Source organism: Thunnus thynnus, chromosome 2, assembly GCF_963924715.1.
Source record: "Thunnus thynnus chromosome 2, fThuThy2.1, whole genome shotgun sequence".
Taxonomy (NCBI): domain Eukaryota; kingdom Metazoa; phylum Chordata; class Actinopteri; order Scombriformes; family Scombridae; genus Thunnus; species Thunnus thynnus.
The window spans coordinates 30,235,651-30,260,938 of NC_089518.1; the positions used below are offsets into that span (position 1 = coordinate 30,235,651).

The 25,288-nt window shown below is 38.6% G+C and overlaps 1 protein-coding gene across 1 annotated transcript in view; it reads left to right on the forward strand.

Annotated features, from left to right (window-relative positions):
* si:dkey-215k6.1 (transmembrane protein 132D) overlaps positions 1 to 25,288 on the forward strand; it is a 278,691-nt gene that overhangs the window by 232,574 nt on the left and 20,829 nt on the right. The gene's annotated exons all lie outside the window — the stretch shown is intronic.

A 25,288-nucleotide genomic window follows, 5' to 3' on the forward strand; every position in this document is an offset into this window, starting at 1 on the left:
TCATTGCTCACACAAACACACCCCCCCCACACACACACACACACACACAGACACACACAGAGATCATCTCACAGACACACCCAGGGGGTTTGAACGGTAATTGCTTCGTGTGGAGATTCCTTTAGTGATGTCGTCAGTAATTGAATTTGACAAAGAGGAAGACGAAAAGGCTCGGAAGTGATGGAGGAGGTTGTGTGTGTGTGTGTGTGTGTGTGTGTGTGTGTGTGTAGGTGCATGCATGTTTGAGGGGAGATTTTGGGTGTATGTGTGGACAGATACAAAGCAGATTAAGAATTGATCTGTGTGCCATTTAATGAACCAGTCGCGCAGTTTGACACGCCTCTACGTGATCCCACATGCATACACACATGCACACACACACTCATTGCCCTTGGAAAGACAGTGTGTGTGTGCGTGTGTGTGTGTGTGCATGCTTACATACATATACATATATCTTTGTCAGGACATTAAGTGATATTTGATGAAGAATTTAAAAATGTATCCTTCACGTTTGAAAGAAAAGTGATGGACATTTCACAGTCACATTGACCTTATTTGTGTTTAGTTAACACTCCAATTTAGCTTAAATGAGAGTGGAAAGAGGAAGTTGGCCTCAGTGCTCAAGGCTCAGGGACGCCGCAGTGCTTTGATGTGAAATTGATCACATATTGAACACACACAGCAGCAGTTCTCAAACATATAACCAGTTACCGGCAACTTTCTTCTGCTGTGGCTTAGAGTTTGTTATTTTGTGGCTTCAGTCAGTGTTAAGTTTTGGGAATGAATGAAGTGTTATGATTTTTGTGTGTCGGTGGGCAGAGGAAGTGCTTCATCATAGTTTGAAGTAAGCAGACATCAATCAATTGGTAGCTGGTTTTGGAAGGTCATACAGCTATTCTTGTCGATGGAGCTGGTAGAGCACATCACATTTTAAACACAGAGTAAGGACATTTTTTAAAAGGAAGTAAGCATACATGCACTTACTGCATTTGAATATAAATGAGGGTGAGGACATGAGGTGTGGAGAAGGGTGAGGGAGGGAGACCTGTGAGACAAAGAAGCCAGAATCCTGATGGCCACCAGGAAGCAAATAGGCTGAATCAATCAATCAATCAATCAATCAATCAGTGAGTTACTTTTTTTGGGAATCTGTGTGCATATGTGTGTAATGTTTAATATAATATAATGGGGAAATACATCTGTTCACACAATTGCATTGTCCCTACTACAGTATGTGTGTTGGTTCACAGCTATGCAGTGGGCTAAACACACTTCCAATAAGCCCAGACAGGAGTTGGTCTTTGCAGTTTTTACTGGAAGGTATTGTAAAAGTAGTATTGGATAAAACACATTTATAGATCAGGAAAAAATAGAAAAAATTAGACCAAAGTTATTGTAAAAATGAATTATACCATTCTGTCACAGCACAGGTAGTGTGGCTGGTGGCCAACCCGCTCTCGTTCTCTTCTCGTGTCATCAACCATGCAGTGAGCTTAGCGTTGGTTTCAGTTCATTTAGTTTAACAAATAGACACAGACAGAAATTAAACCAAAATACTTGAGGGATGATGGTTATCACAACAGCAAGATTTGCAATATGCTATCCGTAGCCTGCCTCTCTCCTCTCCTCTTCCTCTGCTTTCTGGTGTCGGCCCCCTTACAAGCTAAGTAACACTCGCCTGCTTGACCTCCACTCAAAGCACAAATGGCAACCTGTGACCGTGACTATACCCCAAACAAGGACTTTAAACGTTCAAGATATGATTGATTTTTAAAATGTATTTTATCTGTTTTAATCAGCAGTTAGGCTCCTCTAACTCTATGGCAAAGCTCTAAGAATCGATTTATTTGCCAAGAGCAATAAGTGCACGCAAATTGTCCTCATGACTTTGATGCATGAACACAGCGACAACTCTCATAGTGACTTACAGTAATTACACAACAGGATACATAATAGACAGACTTCACACTAAGTGCAACATCACTCAACACAACACTCAACATATATTCTGTTTTATTCTGTCATGTATACATTTTATACTCTGTCACCACATACTGTTATCTGCAGCTACAGAAAGGGATAGAAAGATACTAGCACTGTACTAGAACAACATGTAGTGATATAATTGCCCTGAATAGGAGTAAATGAGGCTAAAGTGGCTTAAAGACTCATGTAGATGTTGTGAATAGTGTGTCATAGTGCAAGCAACACTTGATAGCAACAGGAAATGAACTAAAAGGATAGACCGTAATAATGGCATTGTTAAAACCAAAGGTAGAGGAGAGATTTGGTGTCACAAAAAAACTGCTTTTCAAAATGTCTTTTGTATACTCTAACAAAATTTGATACTACAGCTGTGCTGACTGAGACATTAATGATTACTACTAAATGCATATGATTCAAAAAGGCTAGAAAAAGGGAAGAAAACAAGCCTTATCAGCACTGATGACAACCTGATAGGACTGCATAGGACAGCGAATGCAGGGGGCCGTAGTCTCACGGCTACGTAGGGTGTGATGCGTAAGGTAAGGGGACACTGGCTAGAGTGTATTAAGACTGACCACCACTGACCACAGTGTGGCAGGAGTAGTGATGTCAAGCTGGTAAGTCAGAGCTAACCTGCCATGAGGAGCTGCTGTCACGTTCTCTGTGTCCATGTTTGAAATACAGAGAGTCTGTTGGAGCTTTGACAGGCATTAGAAGCACATTCATTGCCCTTGAGTTTCTATAGTAGCCCACCTGTGTCGTAGTTGAGCTAGCGGCTCTACTACGAGAAGCTCTCTGGTCCGTGTGTGTCTGTGGGGAGTGTCAGTACATAGCCGTAGCCTTGCTGTTTATCTTCGTTAACATTACCATTGTCAGCCCTGAATATCTTGTTAAGCTCTGAATCTAGCACAGTTACCTGCTGGCCCATGTGTCGGGTTTACTGCCACGGAGAAGGAATAACTTTCTTGTTCATGTACGATGTTCATGTATCTCATGTCTTGCCTATTGCATCACAATTAGAGAGGTGTAGAGAATTCAGCTAAACCGAATCTTCAAATCCAAGCAGACAGAAATTAGCTAATTTTGAGTAGAAAAAAGCAGTTTTTACACACAATATGTGTATTGTTGGAAAAATCACCTGTATTAACAACTTATGCCAACATAAACCTATGTCATTACCCTTAAATATTTGTGGTGACTAGTTTTTTGTGTCCAGATGGCGTTTTTCTGCCACCAGCAGTTGGTTTCAGTCGGCTGTTCTATTGCTAGTTGCAACCCCTACTGGCACATTTCTATAGCAGCTGCAGTCCAACTGACATTGGTGTGACTGAAATCATCTCTTTGTTGACACTCAGTAAGTTATAGTGAGCGGTAAAGTGAGTAGTGAGTGAGATTTTGCACACATATAAATCATCATTTTGCGTCATCACTGACAGTTGAGTGTTATCCAATTTATACCGTGGACACTTGGAAACGCACAAAAAAAAAAAAAAAAAAACAGTTGTTTGCTTAAATAACTTAATATGAATTTCACTTTCCTGTTTTAAATATAAAATATAATTTCTGGGACTCAGCATTCCTGCCGCCTGTGTTGCTCATGTAAATCAAATTTGCCTTTATTAACCCTTTCCCAGCAGCATGTAGCAACCAAACAACTGATTAGTGCAAGACACAGTTAAAGCCCAGTTGTGGATTTACATATTCTAATTTTGATAATAATAAAACATCTTAAAAAGGGGGCTTTATTGATCGAAGCTCTACATTATGTCCAGTGTTTCTGCCGCTTAAGTGTCCTGTAGTGAGGCACAGAATCAATGACAGCTCTTTGGGTGCCGCTAATCATCTGAATTTGACCTCTGACCTCACTCTGGATGAGGAACATAAAAAGAAAATTACCTGACAGGCTCGAATACATTTTCACACTGATGTCAGAAGAACATACATGAAGGATTTCAGCGTGCCATCATTTTAAGAAGTTTAGGGTTAAAGTAACATAATGTAAACCATAAATAAAGTTATAATGATGGTATTAGGTTGACGTTAATGATTGGATTGATGAAGGGAAAATGAAGATTGTGTGATTAAGAGGAAGTGACAAAAAGAGCACCGGGGTTGAGCAGGAGAGAAATTGGGAGAGGATTCTATCCAGGTGCCTTGGGTCATTTGAGAGCCTAGAAAGGAAATGAAAGGTAAAGTGGATTAAAGGCAGAGGTCGCACACACACACACACGCAAACTTACACACACGCACAACTAAACACACACATTTTCCATTTAGCAGTAACAGGCTTAGGAAATAGCTTGCAATTTGAAGTGCACAACATCAGACCAGACCATTAGCAACACCCAAAGACATATATCTGTGGGAGCTGCGACCTTGAGGGGGCCTAAAACTATTTTTTAGACCTCCAGTGATTCAGTTCTTACAGCGCAGAAAGAGATTTTGTTGTGAAATCAGCAAAGCCCTGAATGCTCCCCAGTGCCTAACCATAAAATGCTCAACAGATTGCTTAGTGACAAAAACTACCAGGCAGTGAAAAATTGCTTCACTTGAGGCTTTATAATAAGTGAAATGCTTCAGGGTCACTACAGTATACAGTAAAAAGTGCAAAAATCTGCCTTCATACATTTTTCTTGCATCTATCTTGCATCAGAACTATTTTTATATTACAGTTCTACCTAATTAACTTATTTAAACTTAGTGGTATATACAGATGTTATTAAATGAGATACTTTACATTTTGTCTGCATATTGCTACTTGCACCAAGAGGGATTCTACATCCATGTGCCACGCCACTTTTAGATGAATGTAAAGCAAACAGTTTCCTTCATTAACTGTGCTGTGAGCTCTTTTACCCTCCTATAGTCTATCTGTGACAGTGCCAATGTATTTTTTTTTCCATTCTAGTGGTTATGCATTCTCAGTATGATAAAGTGCTATATATCCTCGGGCCAAAGGGTATCTCCCAATTAGCAGTATGCTTTTGTGCAATTAGATATTAGAGAAACAAAAAACGTTAAACACAATAAAGTGGTTGTCATAAAAGCAGTTCTTCCCCCCCAACTGTGGTATTATTTATTACTGTAAGTCAGTTGCATTCCAAAATTACTCAGGGAGGAATCTGGTTTGTCACTTGGAAACATAATACTGCTTGATTACTTTTCTTTTATCAAAAACAGTTAATGGGCGATCAGTAAGAAAAATCAATCAATCCAAATGTATTCATATAGAAAAAATCCTAAATTTTCTTTTGTTTGTTTTGTTTTGTTTTTTGTGAATCAATGTGCTTCACATAAAAAAACAACATAAAATATGAAGAATACACTAATAAAATACAGGAATAGAGGAATAGTGACACAAGATGGGACATGTTTACTCTTTCAATGTTTAGCTCATTCCATCATTTGAACCAAAGTGCCTAAACCTAATCACATGCAGGACATGAACCCTGGTCTTTGTTGTCAAAGTCTTGTGCTTTTTACTTGCAGCACAAGGATGTAACACTCCATGGAGTGGAAAACATATCCACACAGGAATCAAAAACCACATCAGTCAGCACTCAACCAGATATTTGATCAAGTTTGCTGATGACACAGTTATTTAGTCTTTAAAAAAATGCAGAAGCAGAATATGGTTCTGTGCTGTAGTAGTCTCCAGTGGGGTAAAGAAAAATGCATTCGTGCAAAATACAGTCATAAATTCGTTCAATTCAATGATTCAATTCATTCACTCATTTTGGGGTATTCAAGGAATATAAAAATCTATATAAGGTTTAGTGTACATTTACAAAACTGGAGTGGGCTCAACATACAGATTTTATCAATAAAAAAGTTAGAAAGTTATATACTTTTTAAGCGATCTGGTATTTGACTCAGGTCCTTGTGTTCTCCAAAGTTTTTATCAAGAGCATCATAATATTCTTTGTCCTTTGTCTGCTCTGTAATGCTAATGTTGAAGAGATCTGCAATGCTTGCTGAGCACTCCAACACGATTCAAAGCTTAAAAGAAAGCGCTGGAAAGAAATCAAGTATTCCAGCCTTTGCACCTGTCTGATATTTGGTGAAATGGGCTACTAACAAACAGGATGAGAGATTTGTTTGACTATTAACTAATGATTTACAAGAGGATCATTTTCAAAATAACATTCAAAAAAGAATATAAATTTTCACCACTGTAACAAGTAATTCTAAAGTGAATAGAGTTAAAGAGATAATTTCATGTATGCTAACATGTTTAGACATAAGTAAAATGAGGCTGAGACATGAGCGAAAAAGAGAGAGAGAACGTGAGGGAGGAAAGGTGAGAAAGAGAGTGAGTTATTAAAGGAGAAGGGGAGAGAGGAGGAGGGTGTGTATATACTGTATGTGTGTGTGTGTGTGTGTGTGCAGCAGAGGGTGAATTATGGCTGAGCTGTTATGGTGTGCCCCGTGTCACACATCGTCCTCTCACCTCCATAAAATATACCGGCCTCAATCAATAACTAATTAGCTGCTAATTACTATGCTAAAATACATGCCAGCAATCGCATAAACACACAAACATCCAAGTATTGATAACTTAAGTAGGGTGGCGCCATGTGTTACACCTCCAAGCTCGCTTTCTCAACACATGCACATACACTGGTAATAATTCAGTGCAATCTCTTGATGAAGGTGAGGAGGTCTTCGTCTCTCTTAACTTAAAACCTCAATGGATCTTGCCAATTTTCAGTCCACCATGTCAGTGTCACATTTTGCCTAGGCATGATAGGTACACGTGTGTACATTAGGAGCGTTTTGTAATATGGTGCCTCTATCAGCAGTAATCGGCAGGACAACATAATTTGTCTGTACTTTCCAAAACTGTTACAAATCACTGTTAAAAAGTAATTATGTTTTATGGTGCGACAACACTGTAGTTAATGTCTGGTTAAGTTTAGGCGCAAAAACCACTTGGTTAGGGTTAGGGAAAGATCACGGTTTGGGTTAAAATGATCAGTTGAAACGTAATGTGGGTTATAGCTACATCCTTAAAGTTAGGCAACCGTCATCGTCATGGCAACAGTAAACACAGAAATGTGACACTCGCAGTTAGAAGCAGGAAGCGAACAGTCCATTTTTTGCCATCTATCTATCTAGCCATACACCCAACCCGCCTCCTGCTAACATGGAAATTTGTCACCTTATATAGACGTCATCTGAACAGCATAATTTCTGCGGGTCATAATTACTACAGCGGCTAGATGGAGTTGTTGTCATTTAGTATACACATGTGTACTTTTCACGCCAAGGTGGGCAAACATCACACTGACACGGTATCCTCTAGTGGATCGGCAGGTGTATCACATGCTTTGGTGCGATACCGGGCTGCCAATTTTATATCCCACTCATTTTTCTCTTTTCTGCTTTGTCTCAACCTCTCAGTCATCCCTCCCTCACCCCGAGGCCTCCACCAGTCTCTCTTTCTCTCTCTCACCCTGACATTTTGGCAGCTGTTGCCATGCCTCCATTTTGCATTCCCACAGGGAGTCATGTTGTTTCCTGGCGGTGCATTAGCGCCCCATCACTGGCACACATGGACAGACAGAACTGCTGCTATCTGCCCTTCAGATGTGTCTTGGAGTGTGCCTGCTCTGTCCTGTACTTGACCTGCCTTTGTAAAGATGGAGGGCCTTATTTTAACGATCTAAAGCACACGGTCTGAAGTGCATGGCGCAAGTGCATTTAGGGTGTGTCCAAATCCACTTTTGCTATTTTAACAGCGGAAAAATGGTCGATGCGCCAGGCGCATGTTTCAAAGGGGTTGTCCTTAGTCTCCTAATTAATCATGGGTGTGTTTTTGGCGTAACATGCAATAAACCAATCAGAGTGTCAGCTCCCACTCCCTTTAAGGTGTGCTTGCACCTTGGCGGGTTGCTATTATGATGACGCATTTGCCAAATAGTAAGAAGGAGCGCTTCTCTGCAGAGGAAATGGATCTGCTTGTGCACAAAGTAAAAGTGCACAATCCATAACAAGCACACTGGCCCCTGCTGCTCTTGGACTGGCCCGTGTCCAGTCCCAGACCACCAGTTTAAGATCCTGTTCATTAATTTGTTGCGAATGTATTTACATTTGATTTTTGAAAAGGTTTATTTTTTAATTACAGCTTTGGTTTCTGTAAAATTGTCGGTCTTAAAATGACAAAGACACTTGCGTCGCGCTTGGCGCCGCTTTGCGCCGGGCGTAAGATATGGCCCGGAAGAAGTTAACTGAGTGTTGTCTCTCTGAAAGATGAGTAGCAACTGTGGGTGTTTGTATGTATGGATGATGTATGAGTGAATGTATCGCCCATGTTGTTGTAAGTTAGCTTGTACATAATATCTCCTCACTGAAAGTTAAAGTTGAAAACAGTACCTTCAAAATACACAACACCTTATTGAATGAACATTTCAAAATGTACCATTTTCTATGTAATAAGATCATGTAATACTATTGATTTCTTTAAGCTTATTTTGTTTTTTATCAACGTATTTGGTAGTTATAGTGGTTAAATAAAACAAATCATGTCATGAATTTTTACATTTCCCTTCTCTCACCTTCAAGGGCTTTTACAGCTAGATTGAAAAAAGAAAAAAGATCTATGAATTAGACTTCTACAAAAGTCTAAAAGTTTGGATTTACTTAACCTGACTCAATTCATTCCAGCCTGAGTTCAGCACAAGCCCAGCCTGTGCCCAACGGCTAATGAAATAGCCCATAGCCACACAATACTGCCACAGAGACGCTGGTGCACTTTTCAGTTGAGTCATCATGTTGTAACTAGTGTACTTACTGTAAATGTTCAAATATAAATTGTGGTAATGTAGCTCTCATCAAATATTAGTTGGCGCAGGAAATAGAGTGGGTTGTCCACAAATCATAGGGTTGGCAGGTCGATCCCCTGCTCCTTCTCATATCGAAGTGTCCTTGAGTAAGATACTGAACCCCAAATTGCTCCCAATGGACAGGCTTGAACCTTGCATGGTAGCTTGCTGTCATTGACATTCACATACACACACTCAATAGCCTAAATGTAACTCTCCCCACTGACAAAGCACACCTCAAAACAGAACAATAAACCAGGGAGCAATAGCTTAATAAATCAAAACTGACTCACCCTTTGCCTTGATGTGAAAAGAACACAACGAAAAACAAGTTCCCAAAATTTTCAGTAAATGGTTTAATTTAAAAAAAACACTCCAGAGCTGAAGAAATCTACTGTTCAAAGTTTTTTCTGCCCAAACCTGATTTAAACCCACAGTATGTACCTGAAAACATGTCTAAACCCAGCCAGGATTGATCAAGCCTGTCATGTCCACTCACACATGGATCTGGTTGCAGATCTGTACTATAAATGGATGTAATACATGTGTTTTGAAAAAACAAAAACATATTCTTTACTCTTCTTGACACTGACTTTAAATACAACCACCACAATTAATCATATTATTAATTAATGACTGATTCAAACAGCAAGTTTGTGGCTTTGCAATTCAGAAGCTCTCAAACAGAATTGCGTTTTCAAAGTTACGTTTTTTGAAAGAACTGTTAGATGTATAATTTCCACATGTATGCAGTGTTAAAACTGTGTTGGCTAATTCAGCTTTTAAAACCAGGGGAAAGCCCCCCAGGGTTTAGCTGCTTTTAGAGCTGTGCTGTCATGAACGTCTACGAGAAGCACTAGTGACACTTTACATTTCCTGGAAAAGACTTTTTTTTTTCAACTGAATAAATACTGAAAGGAAAAAAAAACAACCCGAAATTGAATGGAATCCATTTTATTATCTGGTGTCTATTTGTAGAAACTGTGATCTAATTACCTCCAGTTTAAATGGTAAGTTTTACAGATTCACCCATATCCAATATTCTAAATAAACAGTATTATAATGGATGTTTGTGCCGTTTAGAATTGTCTGTCCCACCAACTAAGTGATACGCCTGCAGTCGTTTCCCACTGGCGCAAATGTCATTACGTTTATGTGTGCTCACACGTGCACACACACACACACATGAACTGACAAAGGAGATGCACAAAGTGTAAGTAAATCTGACAGGTGAGAGTGAGAGAAATATGGGCTGAGATGATGAAAAACACTGAAAGAGCAAATAATAATGTGGCTTTGTGAAATAGACACAGAACTAAAAAAAAAAAGGGGAGCAATACACTGAGACAATAAGAGAGGTTGTTTATGTGCTTAAAGAGTAGCTACACACCCAAATTCTGCTAGCTCCCTCTCCCCCAGCATATTTTAGCAGAGGACTGCAAGGGACTGACACAGGAGGTATTTCATGATGTCTATAAGTCCCAAAAGGTTGATTCTATGTCAGCATTGGCCTTGCATGGCTGAGGGCTGATTTAAAACCCATGAAATCCCATTTTTTTATAAATTTGGTGTCAATGTCAATATTAACACCAGTATTGATGTGTTTCATCACAGTACAGTCGTTTCATTTAGTTAACAGCTCAAAAAACATGTTTAAATGTGCAGCACGTCTTTAAAGGAAAATGAAGCACAAATCTGCTGCTACATTTATGGTTCTTTATTAATAAAACATCAACATATTAAATTAGACTGCAGGAAATTTGCTGGATTGTCCCCCTTGCTCCTTTTTGTGCAGTAAAACCTCAGTCCATTGATATATTGGTAGCCACCTATCCAATTCAGTTTGAGGTTACAGGAAAAGCAGAGCAGCCCAGATGTTCTTTTCCCCCGCCATGTCCTCCAGCTCCTCCTGGGGGATCCTGAAGCCTTCTCAAGCTTGTTAGGATATATAATCTCTCCAGTGTGTTCTGGGTCTGCCCCGGGGTCTGCTCCCAGTCAGACATGCCCAGAATAGCTCCACAGGGAGGCATCCTGATCAGATGCCTGAACAGTGTGATGCTGTTCCTAGATTGTCTCGCTCTCCAGCCATTTCTTTCTCTGCCCTCCTTCGTCATGTTTACCACCAAGGGTGTAGGTTTGGTTTGAACTTTGGTAGGGCCATTTTTTTGTTGGACAGCCAAAATAATTGTGTACGTGTACTTGCTTACTCTATCAGTCTTTTCTCTTTCCTAGGCATATGTGTGCACACACATAAAGAGCCTGACTCTGCAAAATTTAATGAATATGCATTTGCTGACTTGCCTTAAATCGGACTTGTATCATGATTTTTTTTTTGATTTTATTTTAATGATAGACTATTTAATTATAAATCTGAGACCAAAATTAATATTTAAAAATAACATATCATAGACTGTCACAAAAAATGTTACAATAAAATAAATATGTAGAAACCTGTAGGTAATGTGCTGCTCTGTAAGGTTTTCAAACCTCACCTGAGATTCTGTCCTTCTTTCAGTTTGTGGATGTCAGTGACACAACTCAAGAGCCACAGTGATGCTCAAACCTCTCTCTCTTTAAATCATCTCAGAAACTTCTATTATTTTTCATTTAAAATTCCTGAACTTATGGCGAGATCTTTCACTATGGCATCGGAGCTCACCTGAGAGGCTGCAGCTCACCTGTCTGTGTGTCTCTGTGCTGCTCAGGCTGCTGCTGACAGGATTTTTGTAATGAAATGATGCCTGGTAGTCACAAACAGATCAGCTGGACGAGCTGTGGCTAATTTAGCTTATAAATAATGTCCATGTCTTAATGACACATATGCAATAATAACTCTGCTCTTGATTATCTTATGGAAAAAGGCACAGATGGCATTAAATAGTAAATATTTCTCCCACTAATTTCACAGATTCATGTTTGGATTGATTACAGAACATGGTTCTTTAAAAAAAAGACCAGATATCTTAATTTGCTTTCGGGAGGAATTTTCACAGACATTAATAAAGTTGTTTAATTAAACAGCAAGTCTGAGGAACAATCACAAATTAGCTAACACCTAATGCCTGAAATTAAATATAATATCAAATGATCTTAGTTTTGTTCAGTGAAGTGGTTTTTTAATTCTATGAAGTTTGAAATGTTTAAACTATAAATACTAACCTCTTCAGATTCTCCACCTCACTGACTCTGCCAGGCTGCTGCTAGTAAACAGTGTGCACAACCTGAAGTTGAGGGTTGCCAGATCATCAGGTTAAGTATCCCCTATATAATGCTCTTTCACTCTTTATCATAATAACACACTTTTTTGCAGAAAACACCCAACCCTGGCAACTCTGCAGAGACCTTAATGTTAACATTACGTGGAGTTGAAGTGGCTAGATTGTTTGAGATTGGTAAAAATATTGGTAGGGACAATCCAGCAACACCTTGATATCGGTAGGGACATGTCTCTACCATCCATACCCAAATCTACACCTATGTTTATTACATCTCCTTTTGCACTCAGCCTATTTAAAAGTTCCAATGTGAAAACACAGAGGAGGAAAGTAACAGGGAAAGAGAGATAGAGAGAGAGAGATTGTCTAAATCAGCTGTGGTATTTGCTGCATTTCCCACTGCACTGTTCTCTTGTTAACAGCCAGCGGTCAGCTTCCACTGCAGGGCTATTAACATTAGAAAGGCCAAGCTGTTGAACCGCTCTCAGAGAGGTCGGCTGTCTAGCCTATCCAGCATTACACCGCTGATGTTTACATCCACTTAAGCCTTACTCACTAAATGTTATGAAACCATGTAGTGTAAAACTGATAGGGCAAAACCAGGCACAGTAAAAGCAGGTGGTTAGCTCAGTGTTGAACAAATAAGCTGAACAGACTCAGCCCACGAAGACTCTACAGGGCTCCAAAAGTGCACAATTTTGGACATTTGTGTTTCATATAACAAGGTTACATTTCAAGCAGCTGTCCATTATTACATTTTAGTTTTTTTAGAGAGAAAATGCAGGTTTGCAGGTTTCTCTCAAAAGATGAGTAAAGTTGTTAAAATGTAAAACACTTGATGACCAAATTTTTGAAATTGAATTCTTTGGCTGACTGCTATTAACACGTGAATTGACCCAATCTGTGTTCTCTTTGGATTCCTGTCTGCAGCAACGGCTTTGCAATCTCAACATTTCATCAGCACACAAACAATAAAAGCTGCTGTTTCATTCATTTTTCATTTGTATGTTGCTGCATGCTTTCTGCCCAGAAAAGCCAAACTGTGTACTAGTCTGTATCAGGCCTGTCATATTAAGGAGCAAATACAGTTTCAGTTTCCATACCACATTTTCAGAAAACTTTTTGTATCGCAGGCATAACTTGAGGCAGATGGATGCTAACTGAACAAGTGCTGTACTTTGACTCCCTTCCAGTGTTATATTTTTGGCTATCAAACTGTACAGAGAACAAAGGAACAGTCTGGTTACTTGTTCTGTGAGAAAAATAACAAGGAACTAGGCAATGTAAGGGTTTACAAATCCAAAATATTGTAATTACCTTCTCCAGACATTTCCATATTTTCATCACTAATGGAAGTCAGGCCCAGCCCTTTATCAGACTTTTTTAAACAAGGAGTTTGCAGCATGTTAACTTACCTAATTCACTTCTACTACATAACTTTAAAGAAATACAAACTTGTTAGCAAATGCAGGCTTGAAGAATAAAGAAAACACAGTGGTGACTGCTGTGTCTTTCATTTAAATATGATTTTAATAGTGTGTCAGAAATAAGCAAAGAGACCAACTCAACTGTAAAAGCATATATGAACACAAGAGAGCATCATTTCACACACACACACACACACACACCTAGGCCATAATAGGGCCATATAAACAGACATATTGGGGCCAGTGTTGACTTATATCCCTATGCTAATAAGCCTACTAATTCACGTAGGGCCCGGGAACTTTCTAAAAAGAAAATCACCCCCAACACACACACACACACACACACACATACACACACACACACACACACAAATACAAACCCACACCCAGAAAACCCTTCTGCCTTCTCCTAAAGCCCAGTAGACCTCCCTGACAAAGACAGGGAAGTCAAAGAGAGAAAGTCTTTGAAGTAAAGAGATTTTATAAACTACTTTTTTTATTGTCTTCTAGGTAGAGAGGATAGAAAGAAAGAGAGTGGGAAGAGGAAACGTTTAAGTCTTGAGCAAGAATTGAACCCACCACCACCACCATGCCGACGCCAGTACACACATTATGTATTCAACAAATGTTTTCGCATTGCTATTTTTTTTTACAGAATTTTATGTAACAATCATTCAAAAGCACACAACTTTTATGTAATATTTAGAAAACCTTAGCTAAATTTTGCCAATTCCTTCACACTCATTCAAACTTATAAATATACAGGATATACCATCCAATGAAAATGCAAAGCCAGCATTTATCTTACATCAGCTCATATCTCTTTTTGTTCTCTCCATCTTTTTTTATTTTTCTTTAGTTTTTGGATGTCCCTTTATCTTTCTCTCTCTTTCTTTATCTTTCAAGCATTGCCGTGTCACCCTCAGGCTGTTTTCTGTCTTCAACTACTTATAACTCTTCCTTATTCTTTTCATTCCATCATTGTTTTCCTGTAGCTCTATGTTCATTCCTCTCTCTGTCTCATGCTTTCTCTCTGTCTCTCTCCCTCTCTCTCTCTCTCTCTTTTGATTAGACAGTTTTATGGCGGAGAAAAGCAGAGTGCAAATGGCCATTAGAGAACATTTTACTCCCCCTTTTCTAAATCCAGAATGACAGGCCCAGTGATATGCTACTAACTTGTGTGTGTTTGTGTGTGTGTGTGCCCCTTCCAACCGCACTCCCCATCAGCTGTCTATTATCCCAGCCAAATCAGAATAATATATGGGGCTACAGGCTGCTAATGGGCACACTTGTGTTTGTGTGCATGTGCACAGAAAACAAAACCCCTAAATGACAGCCATATGAAACTATGTGCAGAGGCGATTGGCTTGGTGTGGGTTTTCTTAAATGATGGACAGGTGGGAGGTCTAATCCCATCAGAGAGTTGGTTAGTCTGTCCCTCGGGGCCCGCCCCTGTCTACTGAGTGGGCCCTGATTGGATGATATGATTCTTAAAGTCAGATGGATTGGATTGCCCGAGGCAGGGAACAAGTGAAATGGGCAGAGGGGGAAGGAGGGAGAGTGTGAAACACACAGAGAAAAAGATTGCGAGATGAAATCTGAGAGTGAGAGAGATGGATGAACAGCGTTGCAGGCAGAAAATATACATCTGAGAGAGACTAATAGAGAAAATTCGAGACAGTAAGAGATAGGCCAAAGACAGAGAGAAAGGTATCTGTAAATTCAGACAGATGACTTAGCTTGAAGGGAGATGAATATGGATTTAAATAAATGACTCTGCCTGGGGAGATTGCCGGTAAAAGGGGGTGAGTGGGTGGTTGAGTTTTGGGACTCCTGAGCAGGTTTTGAGGGTGAGAAAAGGAGTTGAGTAGAAGGAGGGGGTGTAATAAGCTAAAAGCTCATTCCGTAGTCTGGGTATTAATTTATGCAGTACCACAAACCAGGAAAAAAGCTAAGATAGTTGCTGTTTTGTTTTTTTTTTTCTTAGCTGGTTTGTTTTTCATTCTCTGGTAGGTTTTACTTCATGAGAAAGCTGAACACAGTCTGGAGGGATGAGGTCTGGTGCACACTGTTATAGTGGAGGCTTTTAAGAGGGTACAGCAAAGGTGCACCAAATGCTGCAAGTTATTAAATACAGTGACTATATAAAGATGTGCTCCAGACCTCATCCCATAGTTCCCATCTCATTTTCCTGAAGCACAGTTATTAGCTCTAAGTTGGCAGACGTCCAGTGATTGCTCCGTACTTAAAACTGAACAAGACTTACAAAAAGTTCTAAAAATGGAAACCCATCTTACAATCCCTGCTTGCCTACGGACGATAGGGTATATCCCTCTCTATTCAATAACAAGGCACTAGTGAATTATACCTACTGATAAATTTAACAATCTTCTGATTCTCTGTAAAGGGTTAACTGGTAAGAAATATGCAGAGTTACCAGGTTTGTGTGTTGTCCTGTAAAAAAGTAAGCTATTTTAATGCAGAGTGACAAAGCGATGATCGGGATACCTGTCTGGCAACCTTTAACCCTCTGGGGTCTGAGCCATTTTTTTCCTATTACTGGTGCCTCAAGTCTCTTAAGCTGTAATATGCTGTCAGCTAGCTGAAGCACTCGCAGCAATGTGTGTGAGATGAATGAAAGTCGGTGAATGTGAGGTGGTTAATATTTATTGTTTAAATATATCAGACATCACAGAATTAAAAATAATGTCTTTGCTGAATATAACCAACATCTGTCAGTTGATTTTCTATATATCTATTTATATCTAAATTTCAGGTGTTAATAATCAGTGTACATTGCTTAAAGTGGATATATCATGCACGTTCCCAGGTCTGTATATCTTTTCATGATTTACAATTGAAAAAACTCAGTTATTTATCTTATACTGGCCTCGCAGATCAGCTTCTGTCTGAAACAGGTAATTTAAGGCCCCCATCCCAATGAGCCCACTCTGTTGTGATCGGTCAGCTCCAGGAAGCTGCCCCTCAGCACGCTTCCACTGGCTCCGGAGGCGACGTAAACAAAGAGTAGAAGTCAGATTTCATTTCTTTTTCTTGTTCTTCAGTCGAAATAGAAATTTCTCAAACACATCCGTACATGTTGGAACCCAAATCTGATCCGTAATATGCAAACGGACAATGCGAACAACCTTGGCAACAACATACAGAACGGATGACCATTTGTGGGCATGCATGAACAATCTGACGTCATCACAAGGAGGAGGAAGTAAATGTAACATTGCATTAAAAAAACACTCAGAGACGGTTGAAGCCCTGGCTTTTAACTTGCAGGGAGCATTTTTACATACGTTCACCTCAATTTTTCAACTTTTGACCATGTTTAACATAGACATCCAACATCATAACAGTATATAGATAACAGAAAACCACGAAAAGCATGATATATCCTCTTCAAACATGTAATTTTAACAACCAACATTATTATTGTAACATTATGCAAAAATGCCCCTTGAAAATCAAAAGATGGAGCACATCAGGTCCTTGTGTAGCCTTAATTAATGTCTGATAAACTAAATTGCCCACTCTTGCCCACTCTTAACAGAAGAGAGGAAAGTACTGCTATCATCAGACCTCTTTGGGTAAGACAAGCATCTGCTGTGTAGCTCAAGTGTGCAAACACGGGTAGTGCCGCTCTGTCATTTCATGCTTTGGGAGTCAACATACCATTCCTCACAGTCTAAAAGTGCAGCTAGATTTTATACACCATTATTTTGGGGGAAAAAAACATTTACCAGGGTGGTCTGAAATATCTTTTAAAGTAATGACAAAAGCCTCATGGCAGCAGTGATAGAAACAAATTAGTATAATGTAACATAAGCCTCAGGTAGCTCTCCACTAACAAGGCCATTCCATTTAAAGTCTGACATTCAAAGAACAAGTAAACCTTCCTTTGGGGAATGGCGCCAAAGTAGCAGCAGGTGGTTTGGCAAGCACACAGCAAGAAGTGGAATTATTACCAGGGCTGCACGTTCATATACATCGTACCGAGACATTAATCTCTACACAAAAGCCAATAATGAAACATGCCTTTTTCTCTGAAACAAGCCTGAGGTCTGTAGGTCTTCCCACGATAACGATATATCACAAAAAAGGCGATATCTGCAATACACGATATATCACAAATAAATAATCTACGATATATCACAATATCTGTAACTGAAGAAGAAAGAAAAAAATACTTCAAAGAGCAGGAAATAGTCAAATAATGTACAATCTTTATTAACAGTACATTAGAAATGCCGCCAAGTATAAATATCACAATACTGCTAAATGTGGCCTCTCACACAGAGTTGCCAGTAGAGTTAGCAAGTCAGATAAGAGACAACGTAGAGGCGATGTTGTGTCAATAACCCAAAAATGTATTCATTTTCTGTGGCAATAAACATAACACATGACCCACCATATTGATATTGATAAACAGCAGAGTTACAAGTACGTACTGACACTCCACCACAGACACACCAGAGAGCCTCTCATAGAGCGGCTAGCTCAGCTACAACACAGATACCACACAGAAACCTTTACAAAGGACCATGAATGTGCTTCTAGTTACTGTCAAAGCTCCTGCGAACTATCTGTGTTTCCAACGTGAGAGTCTGACAGCAGCTGCTCATAGCTGGTTGTTTTGCTTGCATTTCTTCTTAGTTGTCACCTACGATTGTCGTCCATCTGATGGTTAGTGGCGCTCTGATAGCGGTGAGCAAAAGTAGCTGAATCAATTCTGAGTGATCCTATGTTAAAAACGAAAAATGTTCCGATACTTGGCACCAGAGTATCGATAACATATCGCTAGTGGAAATATTGCGATATGTTAGCCATTTTAGTAACTTATAGTGTTTGTATACAATGATTGTTAAAGGCTATTGGTTGTAGCACAAAAAGCTGTCATGAAACTCTTACCACCTCATATTTCATCTGAAATACTCACAAGCAGTGCAAGATTTGCACAAAAAAACAAACAAAAGCAGAATAATAAAGTTTTATTTTTTTCTTGCATGGCATCTGTGTGACTGTCCGTCCATCTTTGCTTTTAAAGTTCTAAAAATATGTAAAGAATTCAGCCACAACTCTCTTCCTAAATATATTTCAAACAGTCAGGCTCTCTCTGTCTGTTTTTGCTTGAATTGCAGCTGAGTGGTTCGGAAAGTTTTCAGTCTTTCAGGAGGTTTGCGAGCTTGTTGTGGTGTTGTTTCTGGTATTTGATGAAGGTGAAGACAGTTTTTCTGGCCTCTGTGTTTTCAACAAGTCCTAACTGCTGAGATCTACACTTTTACTTCCCCTTACTGCCGTTCTTCTGCTCTCTTTCTCATTCTCTCTCTCTCTCTCTGTATCTTCAATTTTTTTTCCTGCTTTGCTTTACCTCCCGTTCTCGCCCCAGTTTGTCTGCTCTCTCTCTCTCTCTCTCTGTCTTTCTCTGAAAAAGAAAGATTAAATCCATTCTTCAGTGTCCTCAAACCTCCAACTCAGCTGTTTACTTGCAAAAACACCAATACACTTGTTCTAAGTCTGTGTGTGCATTTGTCTGTGTCGGGTTTTGCATCTTTGTGTGTGTATCTCTAACTTTGTGTCTCTGCGTGTGCATAGCAACCTTTTCAGATGATTAAAAATATAGTCAGCCTTTTTAATTTAAAACACTATAGCCAACTTGTCTACCTGAATCCTTCAATTGAAATGACACAGCCTCTTATGTTTTGTTTGTTGCAAAGCATGGGACTTTATAACTCGATGACTTTGAATTTTTAAGGGTAAAATCATGTTTATTATTTTATGAGATTCGAGAGCCTTGTTTTAACAAAACTTATATAAAGCTTTTTGAAGTTAAAACCTCCATGCGATGTTTGAATGCCCTGCTCTCTCCAAACTGAATGTGACTGGTCTTTCATATTTAGTAGATGTTTCATACTCCACGGGGACAACATAATGTCTTATGTTAAAGTTTCTATTCTATTCTTCTATTTTTTTTTTTTTTCTTTGGGAACAATTAAAATTTAATCTGTGACAGGAACATAGCACACAGTTGAGGCCAACTATTCAGAATTGTTATTCCACTAGAATCAAAATGTTGATGGTTTCTTTTTCATATTTGTATCAGAAGAGGAGCGATCACCGCTGAACGTTTACTTTAATCATGTGCAATAATTAATTTAATCAGGCACACAGCATGACGCAGGAAAGAATCACCGCCAAAATCAGTAACTCACATATTCTCAATTTTTTTTTTTTCATTCATAATAAAATAATTTAATTGTGATCATAAAAAACAAGGCTTCATGGATCAGGACTATTCATTTGGGAATGTTATAAACCATGGATGTTTCCTGTATCTTGGTTCACAAAAAACTTTTATCGAAGTAGTTTAAACAAATTATTGATCTAATGTAATAACAGTAATCATCGCCATGTACATAAATGTACAGCACTTGTTTTTTATGCTCAATAATGTATAAAAGTTTGATTACATTGTGTCCTGTAGCATCAGTACAAGAAATAAGAACTGAAAAGTAGAAAGGACTTTTTCCCGAGGAGTTAGTAAGTTGGGTGAGTAATTGAGGGTGGAGAAAGGAACAGGAAGTATTTATCTGAGATGAGAGTCTTCAAATATAATTCAATGGGCTGTGCTGATAGATGGGTATTTTCACAACTACTTTGGAGGTCAACACTCACTTCTGCAGCATTTTGCACTTTATGTATTTACTAGAGAGCAGTCCGTCAAGTGATGCTTACTGCTCTTCTCTATGTCTGATCAGCAGTTCTTCTGCTCTGTAGCTAAACTAACAACAAACTGTTGTCACTGTAGAGCAAAAAAGACATGCATTACTTCCTGCATACCAGAGGATTTTTTCCAGGGAAGGACATTAACAACAGCAAATGTAAGGGTTTAATAACTTTGCTATAAAGAATCCCTTTTTTAGTGTATTGGAAACAGAGTAATGACAGATATTGTTTATCTGATATATTTTGGATTACTTTAAATATGGACAGATTCATAAATAAAACAGATGACACATTCATGTATAGGGAAAAAAATGCAGTCAGGAAAACAATTTGTTTATATAAAAAGTACGGACAGCATCATTCAACAAGCTCTTCACTGGCACTTAAGCTGCCATGTCCCCAGCTGTGTGTGTTTGTGTGTCTGTAACTAGTCATGCATTACTTTCTAAGTGTGTGGCTCCATTTTTACATCATGTCTCTGGCAGCTCTTCTCGAGTCTATTTGGCTCTTTGCTCCAAAGCCCCCCTGTGCCATGTGGACACACAGAAAGAATACATTTAAGAGAAGCTATGAAAAGTTAAAGGAGAATTTAATTGGAACATAAAAGGGGAGGGAGAGAGAAAATGAGAGTTAAAGATGAGGTCGGCACTGAAATACGCCTCTCTCTGAAGAAGGATTCTGTGCCTGTCACTACCTCTCCGTGGCATATTCACTCTATCGCTAAGGTTGCTCCATGTGTTGTTTGCGTCGTCCACTCGCTTATTTTGGGTCATATTTTGGCTCCACCGTGTACGGATGTATCTGAGAAGTTTCTATTTCAAGTAAAGAACAAGAAAAAGAAGTGAAATCCTACAACTACTGTTTGTTTACACAGCCTCCTGAGCTGCTGGCCAATCAAAACTGAGTGGGCAAGGGAGGGGGGGGGCCTTAAAGACACAGGAGCTAAAACGGCCTGTTTCAGACAGAGGCTGAACTGAGGGGCTGCATAAAGCTCCAGTATAAGGAGCTTTTGGAAGTGTAAATCATGCAAAGATTTTCCAGTAAAGCCCCAGAATAAAAATATAAACCTCAAAATGTGCATGATATGACCTCTTTAAGTCATCTTATTTTATAGTATGCAATTAAAAATCACAAACAGAGCACCTATGCGCTGTTCTGCATCCATTCTTTATTAGTAATTCAGAGTCCATCCTTCTGTGCACTAAGGTGAAAACAGTATTTCGTAAACTCAAAACTAAAAAGTTACAAGGTTATTTCCTCACATTTTCCAATTGCTGATAAAAAAAAAGAACTTAAATTTAATTTTTCTAAAACGTTCCCCTGAGGCAGATCAGAATTAATTCAGTAAACCTGGTAGAAATTACAGACCTAGACAATGGCTACAGCAGTAGTTCAAGCAGAACCATTGTGCATTCTCCCTGACTTCTGCTGTCTTATACCTTCATTGGAAACTGAACCCTGCCACAGTAACCAAGTGCAGTTTTCACACTGATTTACACCTGGAATATAAAAATGATTTGGAGAAATAGTTTGAGGCACCAACAGTCTAACATCCCTTTGATGTTAACAAGCGGTAAATCAGGTTTCAGAGAGAGAGGAAGATGAAGAGGGAGACTGTGCAATGGGGGAGGGCAGGCGAGGTAGAGACAAAAGAAAAAGAGGGGGTCAAGAGAGGGAAATAGTGGATGTTGGGGGAGATTTAATGAAAGTTAAAGGGACAGAAGAAAAAGGGAAATTGAAAAGAGGAAGCAGAGAGAGGAGAGGGGTTGGGCACCTTTCCTTTTATGTCAGGGGAGCAGAAGCAGAGAGAAGAAAGTAAAATTGAAAGAAATTAAAAGGTGAGAGGAGATAGAGAGGAAACGCTTTAGCTCTGATGTACAAAATGTTAACCTCTTTTGAGATCAAAGAGTTTCATGAGGAAGGAAGAAAAAATGCAATACCACACAAAGTTTAAGTCCTGTGTGTGCTTGTTTGTGTTTATCTGAGAAATAGGAAATTCTATCCAGAGCCTGATCCGGCCTGAACCGCACAACAATCAACCAGGAACTGACATGAAACCAGAGTCTGTATTTTAATGTCAAAGCTCATGACTGCTCTCTAATTTTTTTGCTAAATGGTTAAAACAACAGAATATCTAGAAGAAGACAAAGTGGCAAGTGTTGAACCCTCACTCCACATACTCTTTACCTTCTCAATGAACAACCATTTAACGTGAAACCAAAAATGTTAACTAATGCAATCGGACAAGTTGCGACCTCTTGGCATTATTCCTGTTGTGTGTGTGGAGCTGCAGAGTGTGTGTGTGTGTTTGCAAACCGATCTCCTAAAAATTATCTTGATATACTACCATGTTTTTTTTGCCAAATATATTTTTGGGGAACCATAATTGCTGCCTGGAATATTTTCAATAGAAACTTTTTTTTTTTCTTTCCCGTCAAGGAAGTGTTACCTTCAAGTACTGCACAAAAGTCAGGACAGATGATGGGCATACAAAGCACAGGACTTTGACACTGAAGGGCAGACTTCTGGGATAGACATTGAAAAGAGGAAACAAGTCTTGTGTTGTACTTTAAGTCTGCGTTGACTGTTTCAATATTTAACCAAGACCACAATCTCTCTCTAAGCCTTGAATGCTTTAACGTATGCAAACGAGTATCACTCTTTTTCAGATGCATTCGTTAAAAAATGGGTCCACACTATGTTTATAAAAAAAAACAGTTTCTTTCAAAACATATATGTTTTTTCAAATGTGTGCAATATTAATTTTAAGAGAAAGCGTTGCTGATGGAAAAGCACAAAATAAAATTTGTTTGCATCAGTTTGCATTTTCAGTAAAAGTATATTAGTAATTTTAATACTGACATTCAAATTTATTAATGTTTAACAAGATAGAAGTAACCTTTAATATTTGTGTCATTTAAATGTCAAAAGTGCCATTTTATATAAGTCTCCAAATTGAACTAACACAGGCCTGACCTATCAAGTTATATAACATTTTAGCAAACATTTGCCTACGTACATATGCAGTAGACTGCAGGGTTGGGTGTTATTTCTCTTGACTCCACAGACCCAAACCAACTTATTAGAATTATTACATAATTATTTTAATCACTTATTTATTTAGTCGAGTGTTCATTTATATATTTTCTGTAATTGTTATTTCTGAAAGGACTGACATAAACCTGAAAGTCAAACAAACCAGGAATAATATTTTTGTGTGGAAATACTGAATCTTCCATTTATTTTTGGGGCTTTAAGGAGTCAAATTTAAATATACGAGTCTTAAAATACTGGAATCAATTTATTCACAATTTCTAAGTTGTAGTTGTAGTGTGAAACCAAATTCTCAGAGAAAAATACAGAGAACAAGACCTCAGTTTTAGGTGCCAAAAAATACAAAATGGCAAAACATTGTCAATAATTGTCGGTAAGTGAGGTTGAGAGTAAAAGATTTCTGGTTCAAGTCGCTCCTGGGAAAATGAAGGCAGTGGGAAGGTAACAACAAATTCCCAAATTGAATGCTTCTCCACAAAATTTAAGACTAGTGAGACTCAGTTTGTATGACTGGATAAATATCAAACAGGGTGTTGCTGCAAAAGAGCATAGAGGTAGATTAATGTTAAAAATGCATATACACATCTAAACATGAAGTGAGGGAATGAAAGTGAGGTGGGGCTGAGGGGAAGGAAGGACTAAAGATTGGCAGTTTTGCAAAAGAAAGCAGCAGGAGGTGGAAGAGCATTAAAAAGTAAGACAGGCAATAAGACAATAAGAGAGTTCAACAGACTGCATGAGACCCGAAAGCCAGACAAAACGAGTACTTGATAAATGTAAAGCTGAGAGTGAAATAAGAAGGGGTGGGGAGAAAGAATGAGGTGCACGGGATAAGTGTAGCGTGGAGAGATGAAAGAGGGTGTGAGAGATAAAACGCGTATAAAACTCAGAGGGGGAGAGAAGGAGGATAAGTGTAGGGTAAAGAAAGAGGGGGAGGAGAGGTTATATACATGCCACAGATAGGTGAATGACTGTGGAAGTAAAAAAAAGAACAGAAATAATGAGAGAGAGGGAAATAAATACAGTGAGAAACAGAAAAAAACAAATGACAGTAAATATATTTAACACAGTTTTGCAGCAATTGATATGATTTCCTGTTTATTTGTTTTTATATGTTTTAGTCTCTATTCTGTATATTGATTGAAAAATTGTAGTTTTTTGTTCTTGATGCAGGGAACTACATTTTTATTGACAAAATATTAATAAAAACTTGCTGAACTTTAAAAAATAACTGAGACAACTAGTTTTTGGTAGCATTTTCTTACTACTAAGTACCATTCGGTTCCACTGTCCAGTGTAATTATCTGTGGTACTGACAGGTGCTGGACAGGTACAGAATAATATATAAACCCTGACTAAAGATAATACAATACCGTATATACTACAGTATATTGTATATGTACAGTAAAGCTACCACAACAGCTTGGCAAACCATCACATTATGCCCACATTGGGTTATATCATTTTCTTCTTTCATGAATGCTTTGTTGGTATAAAAAAACAACAAAACATGTGGGACGATTTGTTCAAAAAACGTCAACTCAATCAGTCACACAGTCAGACACGCGAGAAGGGTGAAAATGAAACTGACTAAATCCTGGCTTTTTCATTGTTCTGCCTGTCAGATTGTTTGTAAGGGTGCTGTCCACTTCCTGAAATACAACCATATTAATCCAGTGTCTACAGACATTTTTTACACTTCAGTACCAATTTCATTTGAATAATTTCGTTCTTAAACTAGATATCCATATTTCCATAATTATGGACTCAGAAAACACAGTGTTTTATTTAAGACATTATGCAACTTCCGCTTCTCTAAAAAATTCTTGTTCAGATTTGTTGAGAAAGAAAGACAGAAAGATGGCTATTCTCAAACAGATGTAATGTGTCTGCATATGTTCTAGTGGGTTCGAATTAATTATAGTAATGTCTGAAAATTAATGTGATTTGCTGTTTCGAGAATGTCACAGGAGGCATATTTAATACATCGGCTTCGGATTGGTGGAGGTGACAAGAACTCCCTGGGTAATCACAAACCCAAAATGCC